General features: G+C 47.4%; 1 protein-coding gene across 13 annotated transcripts in view; it reads right to left on the minus strand.

The window, feature by feature from the left end:
* The window catches only part of LOC121598473 (putative polypeptide N-acetylgalactosaminyltransferase 9), a 63309-nt gene that overhangs the window by 22037 nt on the left and 21350 nt on the right, over nucleotides 1-19922 (minus strand). For all 13 annotated transcript variants that reach the window (XR_006005573.1, XM_041925368.1, XM_041925377.1 and 10 more), the window contains one exon: nucleotides 11246-11577. The gene's annotated coding sequence lies outside the window, so the exon portion shown is untranslated. The remainder of the gene's footprint in view (nucleotides 1-11245; nucleotides 11578-19922) is intronic.

Here is a 19922-nt window from a genome sequence, read left to right on the forward strand (position 1 = left end):
TATGCAAGCGCGCAAGAAAGTTGTTGGTTGCGAAGAGCGAAACAAATATCATTTTAATATAAAAAAAGAAAGAATGTTCTTGGAACCAAAAAATAAAATTGTGAAAATTCTCACAAACGAAACGAGATGAAATGCCGACAACATTCCAGTACAACAGGTTACCATACTTCCGACCATTCCACGATACCGCGTGGTTCGGTTCGTACGGTTTTGTTTACTTTTTACAGTACATTCCGACGCTTTCTACCAGCAGCAAAACGTGGCCGCACCAAGGCCCACCGCGGTCAAAACGAATCGACGTTACAATCACGCCCGCAACAGGGCAAGCAGAACGCCGTTGGCCGTGTTTTCGTTTGCCCGAGAACACGTGCCCTCAACTCTCCCACGCCACCTCCTGTCCCCGTGTGCTGATGAGTGTTTATCTTTTAAGCACTCGCTCTTTTTTTTTAGTTTCGAGCAGGCGTCATAGGTAAAACAACATAAACATCTAGCTGTACGGCCCTTTCGGGGGGACAGAGGGTGCGTTCTAAATGGGAAAACGTGGAATAGGAAAGGTACGCACAGATTAACCACGTTCAGGCGTGTGGCTGTTTGGATATGTGTCGTGCTTAATCCTACTTAGAATCCATAATCATCTTCGACAGCTTCAATCTTTTTATAACACAACATGAAGCGGGCTAGCGCACTGCAGCATATTGCTATGTTTCGCAGAGTTTCCTTTTCCAACGATTTCTCAAGACAGTCCCCCGTTGCTGTTGCGATGTCTTTCAGCGTGTGAGTAATCCCATAAAGATGAGCGTTCGTATGGAAGCATACACAAAAAAAAACAAGAAGATAAACACACTAGAGAAGCAATCGAGTGGATTGAACCGTTAAAACGAAACCAATCGACGGGCGCGTTAAAAAGGGCTCCGGAGTTCGGCGCGGTTGGTGGCAGTGGCCGCTGATAGGCTTAAAAGGTGGGAACGTACGAAGAAAGGTAAACACACAACAGATGCAATTAAACACACGATAAGCATGCTAACATGCATCGACAAACAAGCACTGGCGCTCACTCACTCGCTCTCGCTCTCTCTTTCTTAGAGGGTCAACAAATCATGCATAGATAAATAGTTGCGAAAAGAATTCAACTTTACTTTTGTGAAGAAATCAAAATTACAGAAACATAATTAAACTATTCAAGCGTCATATCAACAAATTCATTAAAGCGACAACTTCGTTCAACAACCTCATTTGCGCTTGTGAAATCGATTCGATTGAGTGTACTTTACTCCATCCTCTCCAACACAAAGAGACCCATTTCCATCAATCGTTTCGAACACACAAAAACGATCACTTCTTGACGCCAGCTCATAAAACAGTCCGAGACAGGCCGCGCTCGACTCGCCGACTCGCCGATCGGAAGAAAAGCTAATCAAAATGCACACTCACAAAAAATAATACTGAGCTCTTTCCTCTACGCCGCTCTCTTCCAGCGGAAAAAGGGAAATTCTCATCAACAGGCCCAAAGAACAGACAACAACAACCGCACGCACACAAAAAAAAACCCTGGCAGCCCTTTGAAACACATGCTCCGGATGCTGATGCGCAGTACAGACGCAGCCGCGGAGCATTTACACAGCAACATGCGTATATCTCTGCAATGTTACGCAGGCGCAAGCGCAAGCAGCGCCACCGAATAAAGTTACCACCGCGCGCTGGTAATTAGCGCTGGTAAAAAGACCAGCCCGGCTTGAGGCTGAGACGGAACTTCATCCGGGAAAGGGTTGTGGCAAAGCGATAGCAGTAGGTAGCAGCAAACACGTGGAAATGGGATTAATTAATGGGCTGGTTTGGCGTATCTTCGGGCCTAACAAGCGGGCTTCAAACTGTGTGGTTTGGAAACAAAAAAAATGAGATTGAAGCAAATGTTTCCGAGGAAGAGAAGCAGATACAACTGTTTTAAACCATACAGGGAACATTCAGCTTAATATTAGCGCGTACGAAATAGGTTCCCAAACTGCTCACTCAACTGGGACGATATAATGCATGCCCAAGCCCTCATATGCATTGTACCTCATTAGCAGTCATCGCGTCGTGCACCCTCACACGAGGTTACTTCCTTTGGAGGCATCTATTTGATGTACGAGCGGACTGATCATAGTGTTCAGCATGATTATAGGATGCGATCAGGCAGCGATCGATGACGAGGTTCTTTTCTCAACCATCCCAACACGATCGTGCAGCAGACAGAACTCAACGCTACATAATGAGAGTTCAAAAGGCCACTCCATTTCATCACCAGAAAAGCAAATAAATAATTTAACGTTCATGCATCGATCGGTTCAGCACGATCCGCATGGCTGGTGTTAGGTCGATGAAAACTCGATGAAATCAAACCCTAACTGCTGCGTTCCCACTGCGAACGAATCAATCCACTCAACTGGCGGCGGGTTTTGACTAGTTTTGAGTCTAAGGTGTCATAAGCTGGGTGTCGCTTTCTTTCACTCTCCCTTTTTTCTCCATTGATCTCGCAGCAGCACACCTCGCTGTACGCAGGCAATGACTTGCAGACGGCAATGTTTTCCAACCCAACCTCCCGCCGCGTTTCCATTCCCACAATATCTACACACACCCAGAGCTGCTTCAGCGCCATGACCCGCTCAATCGCTTCATCTATCGAAAAGTTAGTGCTTGTTTTACATTGCAGCTAACACGAAGCTGTGGGGAGCGCGGTGAACTTGGCGCTCAACCCTTGGCGGATGTCGATCGAGTGTGCTGCGTATTCGAGCTGCGTGCAGACACGAATTTCCCAGCCCGACCTGCGTTTGATTGCGCTAGAAATAAACGTCCGAACACGTTGGCGGCGCAGGCGAAAGTCAGGGGCGCGGCCTAAACATGCCGGTCGATTGCCAATGAGGCGCGAAAATTGTGCATGCTTCCAGTACAACCGCATTCGGAGTGGCAAGCGAAGCGCGAAACCAGTGGTCACTGACACAGAAGGATAAAGTCAAGGGACCTAGACGCACCTGGCTGGTTGGTGTGGTTGTTGGTGGTCATGGTCAAGAAATGAGTTTCTTTGGCAAATGGACAGGAACTTGCCTGACGAGAAGGTTGTCTGAGAAGCAGGATGTTCTTGGAACTCGATTTCTCACACCCTCTCAGAGCCTCAGAGATATGCGGAGATGCTAAAACAAAGAGCTCCGATGTCTAATCCAAGTTTGAATATCTACCCAGAAGAAAGATTATCGGTCGTTATTCCACGAATTGATGTTCTTTTGTGGTTTCTTGCTTCAAATCAAAACGAGCCAACCAAGGCTGGACCAGTCAACGGGAACGCCAAGATCCAATTGTTGCGCCACATCCACAAAACTACAATTCTCCACTGATTGATCTTTAATGACTAACCACAAGAAGGCGAACCCCTTGCTCTACCTCACTGACAACCGGTAGTTACACGGGGGGCATTTTCGTTTAATGCTGCTTAGCATAAACGTTCTCCCCCACAGCCATTAGGAACTCCTCCAGGGCTGCCCACTCCCGTTCCCGAGTGTCGCTGCGACCGTTGATAGTAGCATGCAACCAGAGTCAAGCACCTAACCACCATTCCCACCGACAACTCGCGGAACGGAGGGCTTCGAACCACTCAGCTCGTTTTGATGTACATTTAATTCGTGGCGGAAATCAATATGATGCGTCCAGCCAGTCAACCAACCACCCGGGAGCAAGGGGCCGAATGCTACCCTTAATCGTGTATACCCGAGCAGCAGTGGGGAAATCTAGGTCAGGTCCGGGGAGGTACTTATAGGATTTGGAAGAGACTAACGATGAGAAACCCTAGAATGAAACCGGGTAATGATTTATGTGATGAGAATGTTTCCGCGCGGAAGCTCGTCATCGTGTTGGTGGACGTCGTACCAAGCGGGGACTCTGCTTGTGAGTGAAAGACTGCTTTTACCTTATTATGATTGCATTTACTTCAGAAGAAATTACTTTTGATTTGAAATTGATTTGAATCCATCATGCTGACAGACTTCGTTCGTTATTAATGCTTATGCTTCTGAGAGACGCGAACCGCTCAAATGCGCACGTGCAGCAATGCTTCCATGGCGTAGATGGCCCAAAACGGTCATCCCAAACCCATTTCTTGGACGCATAATTGCCGGCCCCATTTCAAGAAGACACGCGAAACATCACCTCACACGTCCAAAACGGGGAATACACATACGTCTAATTGTGGTCGCGCGTGTCATTAAATCAAATTACCAGGCTGCGCCGGTGGCAAATGGCAATTTGTCGTACATGTCCACCAACTTACCTGAAGAGGCGAGAGTGGCTAGTACCACCAGTACAGGCAAGCAACGGAAGCGGCAGCACGGGTTACCGTGTCATGTCAGGGCCATCATCACCATACAAGAGGGCAAGAGTCACATCTCTTCTGAAGTGTGTCGGCATGGAGATGGAGATAGAGCCGTCCGATAATTTTGGAGCGAGCACGGGCAAACCCGGTGCCGGCCCATGCCAGGTAAACACAAACGGGGTAAGAGCATAATCGGTGACCAATTAGAAACAATTGTGGCCAGCAAATGGTGAATGGTTCCCCCTCCCGCCCCCAAAGACACTCGCAGATAGTGTACGCACACGTGTTCTAATGATCGTTGCGGTGGCGAATGAGCAAGTATCTTCCAACAGCAACACGGCAGAGCAGAGAAGCCCACGGATGCTAATGGTGGTTTAAAGAAAGTTATCTACCCAATGCCATCGGCGACAACAACTGCTTGCATCTTCTGAGCGTTGGAAGTCAAAAGATGCAAATAGGCATTGCAGTTCGTGCTGTGTTTTTATTCTCCAATGCCCTCACTTTTAACCGGTGTCGGTGTGCAGGAATGGTGGCGCGCATGACGCACCCACAAGCTTATCTGGTTGCATTTGCATTGCTAACAAGCGCCAGCCAAACAAACCCACGGTAGCCTCAGGCAATTATGTGTTTGCTGGTCGGTTTGTGGGGCGTTTAAGCTGCTACACACGATGACGATGTGCGATGAAAAGTTTTTGGAACGATTCTTTGGAGGGCTTTGAAGGTTCCCGAGCCCAAAAACTCTTGTTTTTGGAGGAAGTTTGAGGGGAGATACTTTTAATAGATGAGGTTTACCGGATTTCTTGGTGCTCATTGCAAAATGCTTCCAACATCTCTTCGAACCTCACTTCAGGAATTTTATACTTCTGCAGAGAAGAAACAGATGTCGCTCAGAAGACACATGCCACGACTTTGAACTTCAGAACTAAGTCTTCCCCACACAAAAGCAAAAAAGTGATGAAGACACTAACAAGTTGTAATCTGTATTCTTCACCGTTTGCCAGTGTTTTGATGCCTCGGCACCATCAACAGTCTCCCGTTCCTTTTGCACAACAGCTGATGTCGTTTTCGAAATCGTTCCCAATCTTGTTTGCTGACGACTCCTCCTCGCATGTGCTGTGTGTTTCACCCCAAGAATGCAGCTCTGGTTGTTCTGCCCACGCTGCCCACAACACGATGGCTGCGGAACAAATTGGTTGCGGTTGCACGCTACACTGTTGTGTCGTTATTCACTCCGCTTATCGAACGTCGACTGCGGGTTCGACACGATCCACAACGTCGATTTGAATAAACGACCTTTCGATGGGCTCACGACATCCAGCACAGTCGCAGCACAGAACGAGAGAACATGAGAGAGAACGAGAGAGAGAGAGAGAGAGAGAGAGAGAGAGAGAGAGAGAGAGGGGTGATATGTTTATCGTCTTCGATGGTACTTCCATCGGTGCCGCGCAGCACGAAAGCCCTACCGTGTTCTAACTGTTGTTTCATTCTTGGTCGCCCCAGTATTTGTTTGTTTATGTGGTGGTGGTGGTGGTGCTGCTGCTGATGCACCAACATACCCACCCACCCCGGGGCGGCACTTCTTGTTTTCTCCCGTAAAAACCGGCCTGCCAACGATGAGACTTCCCCCTCCGCCCTTTCTACAGAAAACTGCATTCGAGGCGCATCCCATAAAGGTCAATGCACTCGAATTGGCTCGATGGTTGCGGGACGCCCTAGGACGGCGCAAGCAGCACAACCCCACGGATACACGCATTTCGAGCTGCTCGAGGGCTTCGAGGGCTTCCTATTATCATCAAACCCGTTCGCGGTGAACCGTTCCTTCGGTCCGCGCTTCGCCGTGAATCGTGACCGTGACCGGTTTGGAAGATTTTTTATCTTCCCTCTCCATCTCCAGCCAACCCTTCCCTACCGGGGTGGAATTTCAAATAAGTTGCATCCTCCCAGTTTTGAATACTGCACAAACTCAACTTCCCGCAAACGCAAACATACCACTACTCTCTCTCTCTCTCTCCCCCTATCTTCCCGCAAAAGAACGAAGCACACATTGCGGAAAGTCATGAACGAACTTTCTCCAGCAACTTTAAGCAACGGCCAAAGTATGGGAGGGATGCAGGAAGACTACTTCCCAAAAACTTTGCTCGGGTCTCGCATCCCGTCGGGTGAGGGCGTGAGAATGGGCCATAAATATGCAAAAATCATAATTTGCGCCAGAAGTGTTCATTAAACGTAAAGCATACAATAAAAATCCATCACCGAGGCAGCTCCGTCACGTCCGGTCCGAGCGGTGCTCTGTACTGTTCCTTGCCACGGGCATCTCCCTGTACAATGCACACAGAGAGGCTTTTTTTGGGGTGTATCTAGTGTAGTGATTGTACACCCGGCCTGTAATTTGACCGTTTAACATTATTTGAAGTTTCGACCCCAAACCCTTTACCGGACGCAGGAACGTTCCGGGTTGGCGCTTCTTAGGGAACGAACTTTCTTAACGGGAAACGAATATTTTACGGGTCGGTAGCTTTGCTTTTCCCGATGCGGTGCGCGTCTTTTTTTATGTGCAGCATAAAGTTTTGCCGTTTTTGGTTTTGAGATGATCGTATTAAGTTTGCTCACATGCAATGATAGAATGTAAGGTTTGAACATTGCATTACCAGCTCATGTCTTTGGGATTTAATTAAAATAGTTCCAAAAAAAGCGGTAAAGCGTAAAATCTCCCATTCCAATGCATACAAGCATTACTTGCAACGGTTTTATTGACAAAGCGACAAGGTTTCAAAAAACATTGCCATTTTCACTCCATTCATATGAATTTAACCAATTACCATTATGTTTTATTAATGTTGGAGTCTCATGCTTACGTGCAACGTTTTCGTTTCCTTCTCGCAGCTGAAGCTAAGTTTTAATTCAGCAGCTCATAAAATGTACTATTTGACGTGCCATTTTGTATGCTTTAACAAACCCCACACATCACACACGTTACTTACGCTCAGAGAGCCATCGCCCTTCCTTGCTTGCGCTTTCGGTTCTTTTGCTCAATAAATTCCGCAACGGGTTGTGAGTTATATCTTTGCAAAAGTAAATAAAATATTATTCCACGTACGCTGAACAGGTCGGTCTTTTTTTTCTCCAGAAAAATCCCCCTGCTATTTGTAAAACTTGGTACACTTCTTCCCGTCTAACCACTGTGAATAATGCCTACCCAGCAGCTCTTAACCCATCCGTGGTAAACCCTTTTGCTCGGAACATGCTCCCCAAGCACACCCGGATATAAAATCTTTCCTTTGTTCCTTCCGGGATTCTGGCATTGCGGCGGCTCCATTCCCGCATGCCTTCCCTCCTGACAGCGAGCTCCTTCCAAACGCTTCATGCAAAGTAACGCAAAGCAGAAGCTCTTTGTTCTCCTGATGTCCTGGCAAAGCTCGATTTAATAGCAAACGCAGGCTGGAGAAGCTCGTATTTGCTTATCCCTTTTCCAGTGGTACGGAGAGCTTACAGCACACGAGCTGTTGTTGGACGTGCCCTTCTTTTCCGGCAACCAATTGGTTGGGCATTTTTAGTGTCCTGTGGAAGGGAAAGCTGCGAGTACTTCCTATGTCGGGCTCAATTTTACAGCCCGATATCACCATTCCGGTTGATCCAAGATAAAGGCTTTTACACTCTACCAACTGCACTAAAGCGATAGAGAGAGTGCCATACTGTGTGGCTCGATCTAACAGTATCTATCCCGAGTTTCGCCCCCGGTTTGGGCCTTTTAGATCGGCGAACCCAACTTCGAAGAACCGGTACGAGCCGGGCCGTCCGTTCTGCGATGGCATCCGCAATAATACCGCCAGCGCAAAGATTACACCGACCGTGACGAAGTCATCTCATTTTAAAATCAAATTTACTGACTTTCGGGAAGGAGGAGGAGCGTGAGCGAGAAAACCCCCCAAAAAACCTGATATCCCACATGCTTGCGGTTTTGTTTTTTTTTTTGTTAGTTATAGCTGCTCTCTTTACAGCCACCGATCGTCCCTGAACTGGCTGTGATATTATGTTGCCCGCTTTTATTATGCACCTCTTTTGCTGCCACCTTTTGTGCCGAATCCAAACCGAAAGCTGATCCACATACGCGCACATTCAGGCCACCGGTACCCTTGGTCCAGAGCCGTACGCCTTGGCCGTACGACGCACACTCTCGGGAAGCCTTCGCCAGTAGCTATCACTTTTGGGAACCGCTTTTAGAGCCATATTAATCGGCAGTTAAAATTTTACACACAGCTCGTTCTTTCATCGTAGCCCTTCTCTGCAGCGGACGTCTCCACGGATCTCAACAGGTCGTGTAAGTGCCCGTGCAACTGTCGTATCGGTAGGTCGTTGGTTTTATCACAAATTGCTCCAACAAACCACCGGGCCTCTTCCCATCGCCGGGCGTAAGCATGGACCATTTGAAGCATTATAATACCGTTCACCACCGTCGACCGGGGCTCTCGAACGAGGACAGCGGAGGCTCGAGAAGAAACCCTAGAACTTCTTCCGAAGCGGCCGCCTCCCAATGGGCCGCTTACCCAATTATCGATTAACGAATTACAGCGCAATTTGTTTGCGCTTGCCGGGAAATTGGAGAAGCTCGGTCGGGCGTCTTGGAAAAGAGGCAGTGCCGAGTGACTGACTGTAGATTAGTCGGCGGGAGTGGAGAACGAAATAGGCACGCAAAATCTGAAGTAAAACACACACACACACAGCACAATTCAGGCCACGGCCCCGTCCGTACGTCCAACGGGATATTGATCGTAACATCTTCTTCAGCCACCCGGGCACTGGGGGAGTTCAGATGTCTGAGTAAGATCGCCGTCTGTTGGGACTTGTTGGTGATCAAAGGCACACATACACACAGCGTGATTTGTTCACACCAGAAAAACCGGTAAATCAACGAAAGTTGCCCACGGACGCGATGGGTCGGTCGTGTCTGTGCTGTTCTTTCCTTTTTTTTGTAAAATTCCCATCGATCAGTGTGCATCTACCTAGTCGCCAGTACGCTTCGGATGACTCTCTTGCAAGCGCCTTTTGACAGATGAGTAGATTGCAAACAACCGGAGTACAGTTAGAACAACCCTGTACAGCAGGGGCATCCCTTTCCGATGCCATTAGTACATCCGACACTCGAAGATACACCAACCTGCCGTGGGCCGTGGACTCTCCCCTTTCGTGGATAAGCGGTGCCAATCAAGCGGAAAGACGGGTGAAGACGCGAGCCACTCCAAGGGAGAAGAAACCTGTTTGACAAGGTTCATGTTGCAAGCCGCTCGCCTCGTTGCGCCTTTGCTTGCGAGAGATCGAGTTTGTCGATTTGTTTATTCGCACAAAGACTAGTGAAAGTTGCCAACGAAACCCGCGCTCTCCTGGTGGATGATTTCCTCCCCATCTAAACACGTCCAGCGAGCATCCTGACTTGCAGTTCTTCTTTCTAAAACAACTGTAAGGGGGTACACGCAGGTAAGGCAGGAAATTTGAAAACCTCAATCGGAGCAGGGAAGTAATTGCTGAGGAATATCATTAAAAAAAAGTTAGGCGAGCGGCCGTCGACCCGTCCATACCGTCAAGATTTATGGATCCATTCCGTCCATTCCGTCCACTGCTCGAAGCAAAGTTCAAGGTGAACGGTGAGCCTCCAATTTGCTCGAGATCGATCAACCATGAACTGTACCGTGAAGCGGTGCTGAATCACGATTCGGCAGACTAGGCGGACGCAAAAGCTTTACCACACGCCTTTACCTGCAAAAGATTGAAACATAACAGAAGCTTCTAGGACGGGGTTTCGTGTCTGGTGCTCATGTTCCTATTAGTTCCAGGATGCGAACAAGCGTTCCAAGTGTAGGATTTCCGTAAAAAGCAAACCGGAGATGTAATCTGAATGCATCTCCTCCAAGACATTCAGTGCGTGCGATTGACCAATTAGGCCTTCTTCCAGCAGAGCATTTTTCTATCAGAGAGCTTAGCTCCAATAATTCCAATATCTCACGCAATGTCTCACCTATGTGCGCTTGCAGCCTAACATTGAATACTTCAGAATCAACAAAGGAAGCTGCAAAATAGTGTCCAACAACTCGCAACACCACCTCTATTGCTCTAGAAGCTCCTCCACATCTGCCCATCGTCCAAATGTGTGCCACCGGGCCGTGTCGTGTCGGACCAAAAAATGCGTCTTGCGGTTTTAGCTTGCTCCAAAAGTGGGTCTCCGTGGTGCTGTGTGTGCCGAGCGTACATACACGCGCACGGGAGTCAAGACCTTCGCTGTACGATCTCAACACTCGGCGTGTGTGTGTGTCTAGGTCTCGGTCAATCAGCCGTTGGCCGAGAGAGTGGAACGAATCGCCTGGAATAGCATCGGTTGGCCGGATCGCTCCATATTCGGTGAAGTGAACCAGCCAGCCAAGCCAGGAACTAACTCACCTCCACAGATCACAGACATATCATCTTCGGAAATCGGAAGCGCTAGAAAACGAAGAAATCCTAACGCAACCAGTTCCTCATTCCGTCTTGTCCGGTGGCTTAATCAAACAGGTGGTGGTATACTGCTCGCATTTTGCTTGTGTGTGCAGAATTAATGTGTGTGTGCTTCAGATTTCCTATCTGTGGTGTGTATTTCAAACGCAACAAATCCCTCCCGCGAACAATGTGGTGAACTATTTTCCCCCAAATCAGGTTGATTGCAATTTCCGTTCCGAGCAGAAACCTCGCAAGGAAATGATTGCCAACTTTTTGCTCGGACGCGGACTCGATCCGTACATCGGTTCTGAACAAACGCTTTTCGGTATTCTTTGCCCGCGGCCACAAGCGGTGCACCATCCGTGGCTGGTCAAAATTAAGCCACCAAGCGAAGCAGGGGGACTATTGTATCGATCCACGAGTAAAACGGGTTAAACTTACCTTTTGTTGAATTAAATCGGGCAATTTCGCTGGCACATGTGCGTGGCTGCGGTTGGGATGTTCCTGGGAAATGCTTCCGTTTTTTTTTGTTTGCGTCACTAACTGAGCCACTAATTCCACTCCACTGATACTGCGCCGCTTTCGAGTACTCCTAGAGTGGTCTCTTCCTGCTTCACCATCAACGTTGTAACATTTTATTCTTCGTTTTCTTCGTTTGCTATTCACAACCTTTCCGTGTATTTTTTTTTCTTTTCTTCGTACGCCTTTACTTTCTCGCAATTCCCATCCCAAAAGCCGCACCGCACGTCCAGATGCTGTGCCTGTGGAAATATCTGCAAAGTAAAGGTAGAGAAGAGAATCACATAAGAATCACATAAAGAAGGTATTTAACTTCAACTGAGGTGGTGGGGGAAGAAAAAAAAACAAACTAAAAGAAACGACTTAAGCAGTTTTGTGTTGTTGGCGTTCCCCTTGCTTAATTCTGTTTTGAATAAACGAGCAACGTTTTCATTTCAATTTTCGATATTGGAGGGGCCCGAAAAACATACCCACACTGTCAAAAGATCGCCCCCATTTTAATACGGTGCGTCATAAAAAATCATTCCAAACGGCTTGTGCTGAGGCAAAAACAAACCTCTCTCTCTCTCTCTCCCTCTGCACAGGCTCCACAAACAAGGTTTCCGCCCGCCCAACAGACAAATGTAGAAAATTTTCAATCATGGAAAACGGTACGTAAAGTTGATCTGTCTGTGTTTGGTTTCCTTCACTTCTTGCCGGGAAACGAATGATGCCTTTCTGCTTAACTTGTTTGCTGCATTTACTTATCGTTGTTTGGGAAAAGTTTGGTTTCCTCTTTTTCGGCGAAAACGAAAACTTTGCTTTCATGAGTTTGCTTCCTTTGGACTCATTGTTCATGCTCTTCTCTATTAGTTTGAAGATGGACAATGGTGAACATATTTTTTCTGTCCTTTTCTAAAGCTGATAAAAACAAAAGTATATCAGCAACACTATTTAGCAACCATTTTCGTATTTATTTCATGTAAAAGCCAACGTAAAATATAAATTAAATCCACCTCTTATCTTATAAAATACAGAACCGAAAGACCGATTGAACAAGCCTTATCGGATTCCATAACAGCTCACTCAATAGTTCTCAAGAAGTCTATTATCTTCCTAAATTCAAGAAAGAAGCAGGTCTCTCCCTTGTATAATACACCGAAATAAAAGTTAAACTTACAGTCAATGGAAATGATGCAACCCGACATCATCATTCCCGCGATAAGCCTAACATCGAAGCAACAACCGACAAGGACAGGATAAAATCTAAAATGAACAACTCGAGGGCATCAGCTTGTCCGGGGTGCAAAAGTTTCTTACAAGGCAAAACTTTCCACCGGAATCGCCAGGCACTGAGAACCCCTTGCCTGCCTGGTCACACAATTGTCCGTCCATTCGGCCCCGCAGTCTAGAACTGGAGGCACTGGGTGAGTTGTTTGGTGACTAGGTCTTCTCTCCCTTAAAGTTTTGGTTTACCACTTCAGGGATGATTGCGGTCCAGCACACACAGCGGAAGGGGAACGAGCCTCGGTGTCAGTAAAACTGACACCGGAAGAACGATTAAACTTCCGCACCTTCTGATCTTAATTAGTTTCAACATGACAATTGTTTGTCGCTAACGACTAGGGCACTTCAATTAAAGCGCTTCCAAATGGCAATTTGGGATTTGCAAGGGTCAATTTTTGCCAATCACTTGGGACAATGGTGCAGAAGGATTCATGCTTCAGCTCGCATGATGTTTTAATTTCCTTTTTTATTGACTTTAGCACCATTCCCAAACGCGCAGTGTCCCAAAATAAACGACCCTTTTACCTACACAAGCCCTAGAACATTCCCTGCCTCGCAGAAAAAAAAAACAAAAACATCGACCTAACTGTTGTTCCCACCGACACCGACTGTCTAACAGTTTGTCCGAGAATAGCTGGACAGTGCTGGGCTAGACATTTTTTACTACGCCCCAAACCAACTCAGCACCTCCAAATTCTACCGCTCTCGTCCAAAGGGGCCGGCACACTAGCAGAGTGCTAACAAAAAACATTTGGAAAACACCTCACCATTTTTGACCTCCACCAATTTTTCGCAAGTTCAGTGATGCGCCACTGCAGGTAGAGGGTGGGACAGGTGGGACATGCTGCTTTATTTACTTTTTCTGTGCAGTGTAGAATTCCGCCTTCACGAGGCTACCGCGTTGCAGCTTTACTACACCAACCTGCCAAGCTACATTTGACACAAAACCTTTTTCTTGTTTTTTTGGATGGAGCAGCTTACAAGCGCGCAACTGAGAAGCGGGCGAAAGAAGTCACATGCAAATTAAGGCGCTAAATGGCTTTTCATGCTCAATTTCTATTGTGAAATCACGGCTGACTGGAGTTACACGAAACTCTACCGCTCCACCGTAAAATGTCAAGCGTAAAGGGTGTGATTTATTAGCTGGTGGTATTAAAATAAAGTGCATCTCATTGTTTCTGCTGGAACGACGGGGCTAAAAATAATAACTCACTTTATGGTGCGATATTCTCGTTCTACCTGAGCCGTTTGTTCACTTTTCGATAACTCATTCCCCCTTGTCGACCGCCTAACCGATTCAACAGTATATGTACAGTGCATGTTAGCATCTTCCAATCAATCACAAAGACGAGCACGGGCCAAACGAGCTGTCTAATGCCGGACTCATCAAAGTACTACCGAAGGCAAAACCGGTTCTACTTGGAGCCGTTGCGTTCGACCCGTAACCAAATGTAGCGCGCACCGTTTACGCTAATAGTCCGAGATTCGTGTACCGGGACGGCATGACACGCATGTTGATGATGTTTCGCTCTTCATGCGGTCCGTGCTCTTTCTTTATGTTTGCTTACCCGGCATGAATCGAAGCGTCATCGTGCAGCATCGTGTGTCCTCATTAGCGCCAGCAACCTTCAACATCCGAACCTCTAATGGAGTTCCCATTTGAAGAGAGCTCCGGTGCTCGGTGTGGCACCGGTTCTACCACCGGAGCAACGGTGCGAACGGATATGACGACAGTGATGTTAATTACGAACTATCGGTGGAAGACTTTCCGATGAAACCTTTCACTATCGCACCTTGGGCACGTCGTCTGGTTTAGAAGAAAAGGGAGATAACTCTCCCATTTCTACACGCCGGCCCATCAACAGGGTGGTCTGGAGCAGAGGTACATCATACAACATCTTTAATCTAATCACGGAGATTACTAGAGAAATTGCTTACTGTTGATGGAAATCTTTTCCCCAGATACTGAACCTTGCTGAAGTGCTTAGATGACTTCATTTACCGAGATTGGTATTAGGTACTGATTCGTATTCCAGGCTTGTGCCGATGATCATAATAGCACACAATTTATGAGCCTTTCATGCCCAAGATGTTAGATACAAACATTGATGTAAACATCTGAAGTTCTTTACGAGCTCAAACATTGACCCATTGTGTCTCAATATCTGATGCGATCTGAGCAGATACGATTAGATTCAATGTACGGCTCGCAAGCACGTTAGGTCACGATCATGCTGAATTTGTTTTCTGCTCCAAAATACTGAGCTTGTGCCTTGAATTCAGAAAGAATCATCAGCATGCAATTCCAGCATCGCTTGTCTATACGCTCTCCGAAACCAGTTCCCTGCACAAAACCATCCCCGAGAAGGCCTCACGGCCAGTCCCACTAATGACTTCTCTTTCAACTTCCTTCCAAAGCTATCGCTTGTTCTCATCGTCCAGGGAAACTCTCCTATCTCTGCATGTGGATAAATTGGACCGGAATTTCACTCTTCCCTCCGTCGAAGACTCACCCCCCTTGGACACCATTTTGATATTCGCGTTCACTGTCCAGTAAGGTCCACACACACAAAGCTTTCCGGTAAGAAGGGAACTCCCCGGTCCGATCGAACTCAGGCTGCAATGGCCTTAACTCTCAAGTTCAAGCAAATAGACTGTCAATGTGTGTCTCTCTCTCTCTTTCTCGCCTTCTCCTCTCGAGCTGATTTCGAGGCCAACATAGAATGCATCTGAACGTGTACCACATGGACTGTCCACAGTATTGGCCGATGTATCAAAAGCCGGTACCTCAAGTCCAAACCGGACGATCGAACGCAGCTTTTGCTCGGAGCTCTCAGCAGGGAATCAACGATCTCCAGACGATCGGGGCTCCCCATCGTCACCATCGAGCTAATTTTATACCTAGCAAACGATGGCGTATTTTATCCGTACTCCCTTTTTCGACCACCGGGTATGATCGCGTCTCCTCCCGCTTCTCTCTTTCTCTCGCACTACGCGCACCACCAGCGAAAGAGAGGTGGCATAGTTTAGCGATGACGATGTATGATTAATCGCAACAAGCGCGGCTTTCGATGGGCATTCGGTTGGTGACGGTGGCATAGAGACCCAGCTGCGTCGCCCGACAACAACACTCGAACGTTCCACGATCGTGTGTTGTGTTCATGCTGCTGTCGTCTGCAGCGCAGCCGCTTAGCGGTACACGACCGTCGCGCACCTTCTTCGATTGGCAGTTTGGAACCGTCAGGAAAACGTGACTTTTTTCAACAAATAATCTGTGCTTTGCTGTCTTGTACCTTCTTGCTGTCTGCTCTCCTCGGGGGTGTTGCTTTCGTAGGGACAAAGAGGCACTGCTAACAAGCGATTGAAAACATTCTTGCTTCCGATCATGCTCGGCCGCCCTGTGGAAGGGTTTCTTTCTGCGGGCGTACTTCAGCATTCTGAATGCGTACTGCACTTCCCAAACGCTTAATTTAAAGCTCTTTCACTACTATGTTTCATTCATGCACAGGAATAAATATCAAATTTGATATAACTCCTACTCCTACCGCTGCTAAATTTTGCAACATTCCAAATTAGAACCAGACCGAAACCCATAAATTCTATTTCACACGTTGTAATACCCATACGAAAGGGGGAAATTGCGCAGAAGCGAGAACTTTGCCTTCATTTCACAGCTGTTATCAGATTAAATTTCAATCTACTCCCCGCTCCCGATGGAATGGGAAGCTTTCGGTGCTAGATCAAATCTCGTTCGGCCGAGTTTTTAGCAGCAGCTTCCGCTTCATCGGCTGATTATTCCGGCGAGAGCCGCCGCGAGATTGTTTCTGGACAACGGTGGAACTAATCAAAACTGTTCTATTACCACCATCACCACCAGCTGGAGGAAGGGGGTTAACCTTTCCTATTCTCTTTTGGCATGTCGGCACTCATAGATACGGGGATCTCCTGCTGCCGTTCTAGCGGGAGGGAGTTCTAGCGTAGATTCGCCGATAATCCAATCACTTCACCAAATGCCCACGTGTGTTGATTATCTACATACGGCAAAGCACAAGTGAAGCCTTCCCCATGTTCCCACCTGGAGAACGCTACCACTTTTATCCCTGCTCGCGAAATCATGCTTCACCTTTTCTCCCCGCTGTTTGATCCTCCCGCAGCCAATTTGATTATTTCTATCGAACACATTTCCCTATTTAACTGCCCCATCCTAACGGAAGCACTTTGTTAATCTGCTCTTTGTTCTCTCTTCGTGTGCTTTCCGAGCCTGTTCCGTCTCGTTTTTCCATTCCTGAAATTGCTTCTCTTTTGTTTACGTCAGCTTTTGCGATGTTTGCTCCACTTAAGCGATCCGAGCTGGACACAGCTGGGCGCAGACAAACAAACCCCAAACAAGAAATCCATCAACAGAAGGTTGGCTGCAATAAACCAACTCAAATTTACAGTAATTTTGGCGCAAGTGTGCACAACAAACGATCAAGTTCATTATCAGCAGTGGCAACCTACAAAAAACAACACAAACAGGTGCTTCAACATTGCAAAACGAACAAGGTACAGACGTAAAAAACACACATGAAAAGTGGCATAGAAACTAAAGAAAAAGAAGCAAAAGCAAATCGAGATAGAGAGAAAGAGCGAGAGAAAAACCAACACTATGATTTCAAACCCATGATAATATAATGAAAAATTAGACCATCCGATACAGAAGAAATAACAGAATGAACAAATCGGCGTAACGCGACGAACCCCCCCCCCCCCCCCCCATCCGGCGGCGGCCCAAACGAGGGGAAGAAATAGTGTGGCCGACAAAATGACCACCAGAAGTTAATGTATGAGGTTAGGGAAAAAACGGAAAAGCGTGACGAATGTGGTTGAGCAACGTTTCGTGCCCTCCCATCCTCTCCATCGACCCATGGAATAACATGGAACATGGGCCGCACTTGAGGCGCACAAGAATGCGCTTAGAACTACTCGGGGGGAGGGGGCCGGCCGGGAGAGGTCAATTAACCGTTTCGAGCTGTGTTCCGCTTTTCCGCCGGGGTGGTGGCTCAGCCGTCTGCCTGTTTTTCACCCTGCACCCCCCGTTAAAGCGTGTGGCGCGGTCAATTAATTTCGATTTTCCCGATGTCCGATGCACGCCAACCGGTACGCCGCCGTTATGGTCAGGTGTACACCACCCATCGTAGTTGCGCGTGGTTTAGTTTCGACATTTCGGTTCTTCTTCTATGTGTGTGTGTGTGTGTGTGTGTGTGTAATGCTATTTGCCCCCACTTGTGTTATGCCTCGGCTACGGGCTCATTGTCTCCGGCCTCGAGAATGTGTGGTACGGGGGGAAATTCCCAAAGAACAAAGCACGTGTGTACGCGCGCAACGGAAAAGCTTCACGTTCTAATTGCTTACCGGTGGCATAGATTTCCATCCGACACCATTATCGTTAGCCCGCGCGGTGGGGGAGTCGCAAGCATGGCGGTCAGTCGGTTCATACCTTCCCTATTGTGCCCACTGGCAGTTGGATGCAGTGGGTCAAAGTTTATTTTTAGAACATTTTTATTGATTAAAATTATTAAAGCATTAAGTAGCAGCCATGTTTACAGGGACCATTTGACCAGGGAGAGACAGTTTGCCGCTTTTATTTGAGTTTCTACTTTCAGCCCAAAACAACAAGCTACAATCGACTGGAAATGTTTGCTTGATTCGAACACGGGGAAAACTTTTACTATCCTCTCAACCCAAAACCGGTTGCACGCGCTTGTGTTCGACCACTCACATATGACACCGTTTTCCCCTCCCCTCCCCTTTCCGTTTTTCATCACGTTTTCCCGCGCGCTTGAGCGGAGCTTTGTACCGCTAGCTAGACACTTTTTGCTGCTGTTTGGGAATTTATAATACCCCACGCTTTCCCGAGTCCCCGTAGGCGCCAATCCCATCCATCGAATGTGCCGTTGGCTCTGCCCAAATTGCTGACCCGCACGGAGGTTTAGTGAGTGAACGAGCGAGCGAATGATGGTCTATGGCCGCTATAGATAGAGGCTGGCTCGCTATAGCCTCCCGCGGGAGCTACCGCAAAATGTGCCATTTTATCATCGGCTTCGGCACGTCGTTCGCGTATCGTACCACTTTTTCAAACACTTTGGCCAGCCTGGCCAGACTTCCGTGCATTATAGCCGTCCTAACGGAACTATGACACCTTCTTTACGAGAGCGAGAGAGAGAGAGAGGTTTGGGGGATTTTTCTTTATTTATTTGTTTTCGTTGCCATCCCTATGCGACGGAGAATAGTTTTTCGAACCATCCAACCGACCTCGGGACGTATGGAAACTGGATAGCAGAGGAGGACGAGCACACGGTGCACTTGACCGCGAGGAACGAACCTTCATGGCCTGTGTAGGCTCTCGTTCCTCAACACGAATCTCGAGAGAGTTTTGCACCTTTTTGACACAATGACACTTACGGTACAGTATGTGGCGCTGCTTGACACTTGACTTGGTTTAAATTATTTACAGTGACAAAGGTTCGCAGCGTCTGCTTCGTTGCTAACAAGAAGGTTTTCAATGTACAACTTTTCTGTCTGATTCGCTGCAAAGATTCTTCAAAAACGATGAACAGTGAAACATGAAAAGAAATCCTTAAATTTTATTCTAGATAAAACATATCGATTTAAATCTCACTCCAAACATTGAAGGGAAACTCCTTTTCCCTTTTAGTTGAGATCGTCACACACACAGTCATGCTTTTCACATTTATTTCTTTTAGCAAAGCCCTCGCTGCAATTATGGCAACAGATTCAAATGCAATAAAACTCCTGGGCTTTTCCTACCGACCGCAATACAACGGATTTCTGCTGACTGACAGCAAATGATTTTCCTTTTCCAGCTTGGCTCGCTCTCATTTGCAATTCGAGACCACTCGCACCACACATACACAGAAAGCATCCCCTGTAGCACATAGTAAGGGCCTCGACGTAAAAACGCCCCCCAAGAGTTACGGAGGAAAGCCCGGGAAAATCCAAACACCGAAATGAAGCTTAATTCTATTAGTCCTTCGTCTCCATTTGTGTTTCTCGCACGAGCTGTCTCGCCTTGCTTTGCCCACCGTTTGCCCTTCCCTTTGCGCCAGCCACAGCAGCAGCTGGTACAGCTATTTCCGGTTTTGATTACTTCGTCCCGGTGCCGGTATGCGGTAGAATTTGAAATTAGAACGCCGGCGCTTGCTCGTGAAAAGCCCGGCAAAGGGGTGTGTTGCCATTTTCATTCCTTCTTGCCCGAGGTTTATAAATCCTGCATTGCATTCCACTAAAGCGGTAGTGTGTGGTGTGTCCCTGCAGACGCTTTTAGAGGATA

The sequence above is a fragment of the Anopheles merus genome, chromosome 3L (assembly GCF_017562075.2).
Source record: "Anopheles merus strain MAF chromosome 3L, AmerM5.1, whole genome shotgun sequence".
NCBI classification, from domain to species: Eukaryota; Metazoa; Arthropoda; class Insecta; order Diptera; family Culicidae; genus Anopheles; species Anopheles merus.